Below are 6,862 nucleotides of genomic sequence, written 5' to 3' on the forward strand. Positions count from 1 at the left end.
TGCAGAGTGCAAAATTGCAGAGTTCAAAGAGGTCCACTATTAAAGTCTGTGTGTTGTGTGGTGTGGTGGGGATGGTGGTCTTTAATAGTAATTTAAATTGCACTGAAACTTAAATTATGCATAATTTTAAGGACAAGGCCGCTCTGAGTAGCAGGCAAGATGCTGTCACACAGTACAGTCCATGGGCCGGTCTCAGCTCCTTTCTGAATTAGCCAATAGTTAGGCAGAGGCAGGTACTGTCAAGGTGACAAACAGTTGGAGCCACACACTGGAGCTTTAAAACTGCTCTTCGGGAAACCTGTTGATGACATCACATAGAGTTTGTCTATCTTTATATACTGTTCAAATTTCTTGAAAGGTAATCAAACTTACATTGTGCAAAAAAAGATAAGGCACAAGGCATGGCCAAAGGTTATGGGCAAATGGTATCACACCAGGACAAACATTCATTCTTTGAGTACAGCGGAGAAAGATAATAACAATTTGGATCTTGGTAGTGGTGAAATTCTAAATTAACTTAATGCAAATAGCAGGTCTTTATTCCCTATGAAATAGTCCAAATAACTAATATGATTTATGATTTTGGGGCGGCATGGCTCAGTGGGTAGAGTGGCCCGTCTTGCAAACGGAGGCCCGTCTCCACGGGGGCAAAAAAACACTCTGCGCGTGCATGGCAATGTCTCCGCACGCGAGGAGCCTCTTACGCGTGTGGAGACATTGGCTACTCGTCCGTGTATGGTGCCATAATTATCCATGGAGCTCTGATTTACGCGTGCGGGGAGAAGACTTTTGGCCCTTTGTGGGCGGATACCAGTGCTCGCACAATCTCCCTATGATTGGCTGTCTGCGCAGCAAAGAACTCACTCCCCACGTGGGCACAGTCGGCTGGAGCCCCTTTGATGTTGCTGCCGGCTGTTCTGCAGCTCCGCCGAACACACACAGAAACCGAGCCCGGATCTCCAACTGCCGGTGGTGAGTGTCCTCCACGTATTTCTGGCTCTAAACGAGGGGGTGTCAGCCTTTAGTACAGCGATTAGACGTTAGTTAGCTCCATTGCTAACGGCAGTTACCCCAGGTGGACTGACCGGAATCGGCCCAGAAGCCCAGCGTGTCTACTCCAGTGATTCTGACAGGGAGTTTAAGAGTGATTCTATAATTAGGGGTATATTTCAAGTCCAGTAAACACGCTGGGCTTCTGGGCCGATTCTGGTCAGTCCACCTGGGTAACTGCCGTTAGCAATGGAGCTAACTTCACTGTACTAAAGGCTGACAGCCCCGCATGGAGCACTGAGACCTCCCGTTAAGGGGCAGAAATACGTGGAGATACTCACCCACCGGCAGTTGGAGATCTGGGCTCGGTTCTGTGCGTGTTCAGCGGAGCTGCAGAACAGCAGCAGCAGCATCAAAGGGGCTCCAGCGGACTGTGTCATTTCCTCTCTTGTATAACAGTGGCATCCCACGTAGGGGGGTGAGTTCTTGCTGTCGCAGACAGCCAATCATGTGGGAGGTTTGTGGTAATGCAACTGGTATCCGCCCACAAAGGGTCAAAAGTCTTCTCCCCGCGCAGCGTAAATCAGAGCTCCACGGATAATTCCACGGACGAGTAGCAATGTCTCCATGCGCGTAAGAGGCTCCTCATGCGGCGGGAGACATTGCCACGCGCACGCAGAGTGTTTTTTGTGCCCGTGGAGACTTTTTTTTCGCGTCGCTGCGGGGTACGTGTTTCGCGCGCGCGAGAGAGTGTTGCGCGAGGCGAACTTTTGACCCAAATTTGACGCCATACTGAGGGTCGTGGTTAGCGCGCTTGCGTGGCAGCTTCCGCCATCAGTGTGTGAAAGGGTGATGTGACGTATCTTGTAAAAGCGCTATGGGTACCTTGCAGGTATTGTAAAGCACTATATAAATACAGACCATTTACCATGATATTTTTCTCAGGACTTTTATAGCTTGGTGTGCAACTGTCACACTTTTGAAATTATTTATTTATATAATACTGCTGTTAATAAGCAATTATGTTTTTAAAATTGGCCAACCTCTCATTTGAGTAGTGATCAGGTGCAAGCCTCTAGTATAGTATAACAGACAAGAGCTACAAAACCATGTTCACATTTCAGTGATGATGATACTATTGGGGGAAGATGCTTTCTCATTTTTAATATTGATTAAATTATTTTTTTACAATATGCTCAGAGAGAATTTTAGCCAGACTCAAGGGTAGAAAAAGCAACTTTTTGAAATTGCTGGGCATCAAAGAAAGACTTAGACTTGTAAAGAAACACCTGCAGTGACATTTACACCCAGTGATCAAGAGCACATGTCTGCCAAGGTTCTACAATTATAAGAGACTAGTAACAGACATACATGAGCTGAACTAAGGAGGAGTCCGATTGATCCAAACAGCAGTGGACATACATAGAAAGGGCTATACAAAAATCAAATATGGTGTCTGGAAGGAAATAGGAGCAAGTGCCTTTTTGAAGGAGCACTTTGGATTCATTCAATGAACATATTGACTAGGCAGTGGGCATAAGTATGGTCCTGTGGTGTGATGTTTACTGACAGACACATATTGTACATTACACTGTGATGAAGTGAGGAAAAAAAAGATTTTGGGTCAAGAATCTAATTTTCACTGTAAAACATTGAAATACAAAATTGCTCTTTACGATGGAAACATAAACTAAAATGATCATATTTTCAAATTTCATGTTAAGAAAAAAATGACACTTAAGTATATGTAATCTCTAATATACTGTTTAAAAAATAGGGAACACTGAATCATCACAGTATAAACTTCTGGGATATTGATCTGACCAGTTAGGAAGTGTAAATGACTGTGAATGCCCCCCTCAGTAGGATCATAATTCTGTTTTCCACTGTCCAATTATTGATACACACTGGGTGATATTTGAGAACAAAATTACGTGAGATTAAAGTGTTCCCTTAAATATTTTTAAGTAGTGCAGTTAAACTGCTCCAGCATTGGCTCTGTATGGCGATTGTTGTTCTGGGGGGACAGGCGGACATAAAACAACCACGGTTTTATCTGAATGGCACTGAGGCAGGTGCACCATTTTCTTTCGTACTACTGTCCATTTCTTATGAATTCAGAATAGGATTTGCATGGTATTTGTACCATTACTATAATTATTTATCAATATTGAGTTTACATCAAAAGTCTCCACACCAGTTCTTTTCACCAATACACAGCTCAGCATTGCATGTGATCCCGCCATTTTGAATGCAGTTATGCAACCAAAAAAACTTCTGACATGTTTCATTAGCTCTGACAACATCTGTCTCCCAATATGACAACACTAACACAAGCGACCTAATACTGGAAATTTCATAACAGGAAGCAAGTAGTTGGTGCTTTATGAAAACAGACAACATCACAGCAGAGAATTGCCTATTCTCCATTATTGGTGTGTATTGTTTATTCCACATACCTATATAAAATTCCCAGTGATCCCAAAATAAATACACATTAGTGGCATACCAACAATTTAATAGGGTAATATTTATAAAGCCACCAACAAGTCTGACATGCCTGTGGCCAATCTGTGTCCCTTAAGACTTTATATTCGTTTCTTGGAAACAGCAACCTGCGAAGTTACATATCTACAGGCAGAAGGCAACTGAGCTTCGCTTGTGTGTGTGTGTGTTGTTGCGGGGGGGGGGGGGGGGGGGGGGGGGGGGGGGGGGGGGGGGGGGGGGGGGGGGGGGGGGGGGGGGGGGGGGGGGGGGGGGGGGGGTGAGGCCCTCAGCTAGAATGGTAAGCAGCTTTGTTGTTCATAGTCATTTCTATTTGCCAGAGGGTAGCTGTTAGCATAGCCCAATAAAAATGTTTCTCTTCATAAAACAACAATAATAATAATAACAATAATTTTATTTATAAAGCGCTTTCCATCAAATAAATTGCATATAGGCAAATTGTTGTCTACTGTAAATGAATATAGTTGTATTCAACATACTATGAACAACTTTTACAGCAGTATACACATGTGCAAAACTCTTGTTGTTGAGGTTGGCAGTGACCACAGATGTGGTCAGTGAATGCATATTGTGTTTAAGCAATTAAATATTATATGGTACAACAGTTTAGCTCTGATAAACTGCTTCTGTGTGAACTATGTAAAGAATACTACAAAAAAATCACTGTAGAGAAAGCGATGAATGTAACTCACAAAAAAGAATATACTGATGTCTAGCAGATAGATGCTTCAAATTGCTGATAAGGTATAGATCGTCATAGGTGTCAGAGAGCACACTGCAAGTAGCAGAAATCCTAAAGAATAAACTACATTTAATTATTTTAATTATTGTTTTAAGACAAAGCAAGACTAAAATTCCATTACACTTTAGATACACTAATTAATTTATATTTATAAAATGTTCATGCACACTTCGCACTGTTGCTTTACAACAAGATGTCTTTAGTTCAAACATGCTATAATTGTTCTGTGTGGAGTTGGCATGCTCTCCCTGTGCCTATTTACTTCTGCGTCATCTGGCCTTACTCTCACGTTCAAAAACATGCATGGTACATTAACTTGTGATTCTAATTTGGCTGCAGGTGTAAGTGTGAGCATGATGATCTGTGAATGTTTATTTGATCTCTTACACATTCATCTATACAGCTATAAAATTAACATATAAAAAGAGACAACCAAAAGACCTCCCTGTATGTATTGTCCACACTATACCCTACTAACTACATTATTACTGTATGTATGGACACTTGTTTCCCTGGAAGAGTTCAAAGCTTGTCGTGTGTCAAATGTTGCCATGTTCAGTTGTATAATTGTTATTTATGAAAGTGTGCAATCTTGACCAGATTTCCCTCAAAAACAGATTTTAATCTTAAGAGACTTCCTGATTAAATAAATAAATGATAGAGGTTTGTGACAAATTACTTGGAACAGCCTGAGCTGGGTGAGACCATTAAGTACAACTGAGAACAAGGACATGCAATGTGTATTTCAACTGCAGTAGCTCACCATCAACCTCAGCAGGACACAAAAAGCAGCACTTTTAACATTTTTGTTTGTTTGTTCATGGTATAAAGAACGGCACTGTGCACGAGAGAAAAAATGGCATTTATGGGTCGGGTTTTCATTTTCGAGCTCCACTGACTTGTTGCTCTTGTCGTTTTTTGTTTGTCTTTTACTGAAATTGTTTGTCTAACTCATTTTTTTCCACATTTCTGAATAAAGCAATAAATTGAGCAACTGTATGAATGTGTGGGAATGCACCATTCCTAACAGACTACTGAGGCCCCAGAAATGAAATCCACTGAGTCTGGAGATAGACTGATGTGGTTGTCAAGGCGACCGCTAACATGGAGCAAAGCTAACGGGAGCTTGTTAACTTTAGCAGGACTCGAGGCCGCACTTCATTCTGATATCCGACAAAACGGCCGTTTAAATGACAAGCACTATGACATTCATTTTTAAGAGTAGCGACATAGATACGGGCGAATTACTAAATCTGTTTGCATTTAAAAGCTGTATTTTTTCGTCCGCCGTCTTGACAAGCCAGTGTGATGGGAGCACGAGGGAGCTGGCTGCGGCCTCCATGCTTCTGATGCATTTGCTGTCAGATGCTGGATAATGTTCAAGATCGCTAAAATGTAGCCTGACCGGGCTGAAAGCTGCTTAATGTTAACAGTATTGCCTCAATGCTAATCTAATCTTAGGTTTGCGTCCCAAATGTTAACTTTAATTAGCTGATGTTTAATTGGGTGACAGTCACGTGATATCATTGTATTATTGTAAGTAATGTTTACTAATAAGAACATCTTTATTAACGTTACAGTCCAGCAAATTTTTTTTAGCACCACACACATTTTACTCATTAAGAACCAAATTCAGCTACTGCTACGCACGATTAGCAACGTTTTAGTTTCCCCGTTTTGAATAGGGACACACGTTTCAAATTAATAAAGCGATTACTCTGTATTTAGTTCATCATTTTATTTGCACACACTTGTTTCTGCCTTATGGATTTCACGGCTTGATTTCTCTTTACTTGCTGTAGATCTGCGCGTCCCACTGCTTTGATTTGAAGACTTGCAGCCAATTAATACTGTGGCAATCAACCTTGCTGTTCAACCTGCGATCAGGACCTGTCATGCATTCGTTAGTCTAAAGCCAGAGAGGTGTACCGGAGACGATGCAGTCCTGGAACCGATAAGTAATCTTTCTTCTTCTTTTTTTTTTTTTTTTTTTTTAACAATAACAGACTCGGCTTTCAGCAACCCATCCCCCTTCGTTTCTCCCCTCTCCTCCGTCTCCATATCACTATTAACCTTCCATCGCATTCCATGCATTTTAGTTAGAGACAGCCCCCCATACCCCTCCCCTCCCGCTAATGACAATACGACTGGCTGTACCTGAGCCTGGTGACCATGTAGCATACCATGCAGCCTGGCTCAATGCAGAGGCGCAGGCAGTGTTATGCCATGGCATTGTTAGAGCCAGTGAAGGCCCACTGGTGCACCCACAACAGCATTATGGGTTTCCCATGCTTTCGCCACCGAAGCTTACCTTGCTTTGGCCGATCTGTCGTAACTCCATCCTGTCCCAGCCCCTATATCTCCGAAGCCTGCAGCGGGATAATTCCTCTCCATGAAAGAAAGGGCAGGATGAAGATGGACAAATAGTGAGGGGGAGGGGAGGGAGGAATGTCTTCTCAGAGCTCGATTCTGTTTATTTCTCTGCTTGACGAGCCTGTAGACTGGGAGGAATGGGAGAGAAGGAGTGAGAGGAGGAGGGGGGAGTCACAGCAGCCAGGAGCACTCCTCCCTCCCTCTCCCCATATATTTCACTGTCTATTGTCTCCTGTGCTAAGCTGATGGGCC

The 6,862-nt window shown here is 42.7% G+C and overlaps 1 protein-coding gene across 1 annotated transcript in view; it reads right to left on the minus strand.

Moving 5' to 3' along the window:
- Window positions 1-6,777, minus strand: part of LOC110965694 (proline-rich protein 12-like) — a 46,050-nt gene extending 39,273 nt beyond the window's left edge. The window contains exon 1 of the mRNA XM_022214827.2: window positions 6,549-6,777. The gene's annotated coding sequence lies outside the window, so the exon portion shown is untranslated. The remainder of the gene's footprint in view (window positions 1-6,548) is intronic.
- Window positions 6,778-6,862: the final 85 nt, after the last annotated feature.

Source organism: Acanthochromis polyacanthus, chromosome 21 (assembly GCF_021347895.1).
Source record: "Acanthochromis polyacanthus isolate Apoly-LR-REF ecotype Palm Island chromosome 21, KAUST_Apoly_ChrSc, whole genome shotgun sequence".
Taxonomy (NCBI): Eukaryota; Metazoa; Chordata; class Actinopteri; family Pomacentridae; genus Acanthochromis; species Acanthochromis polyacanthus.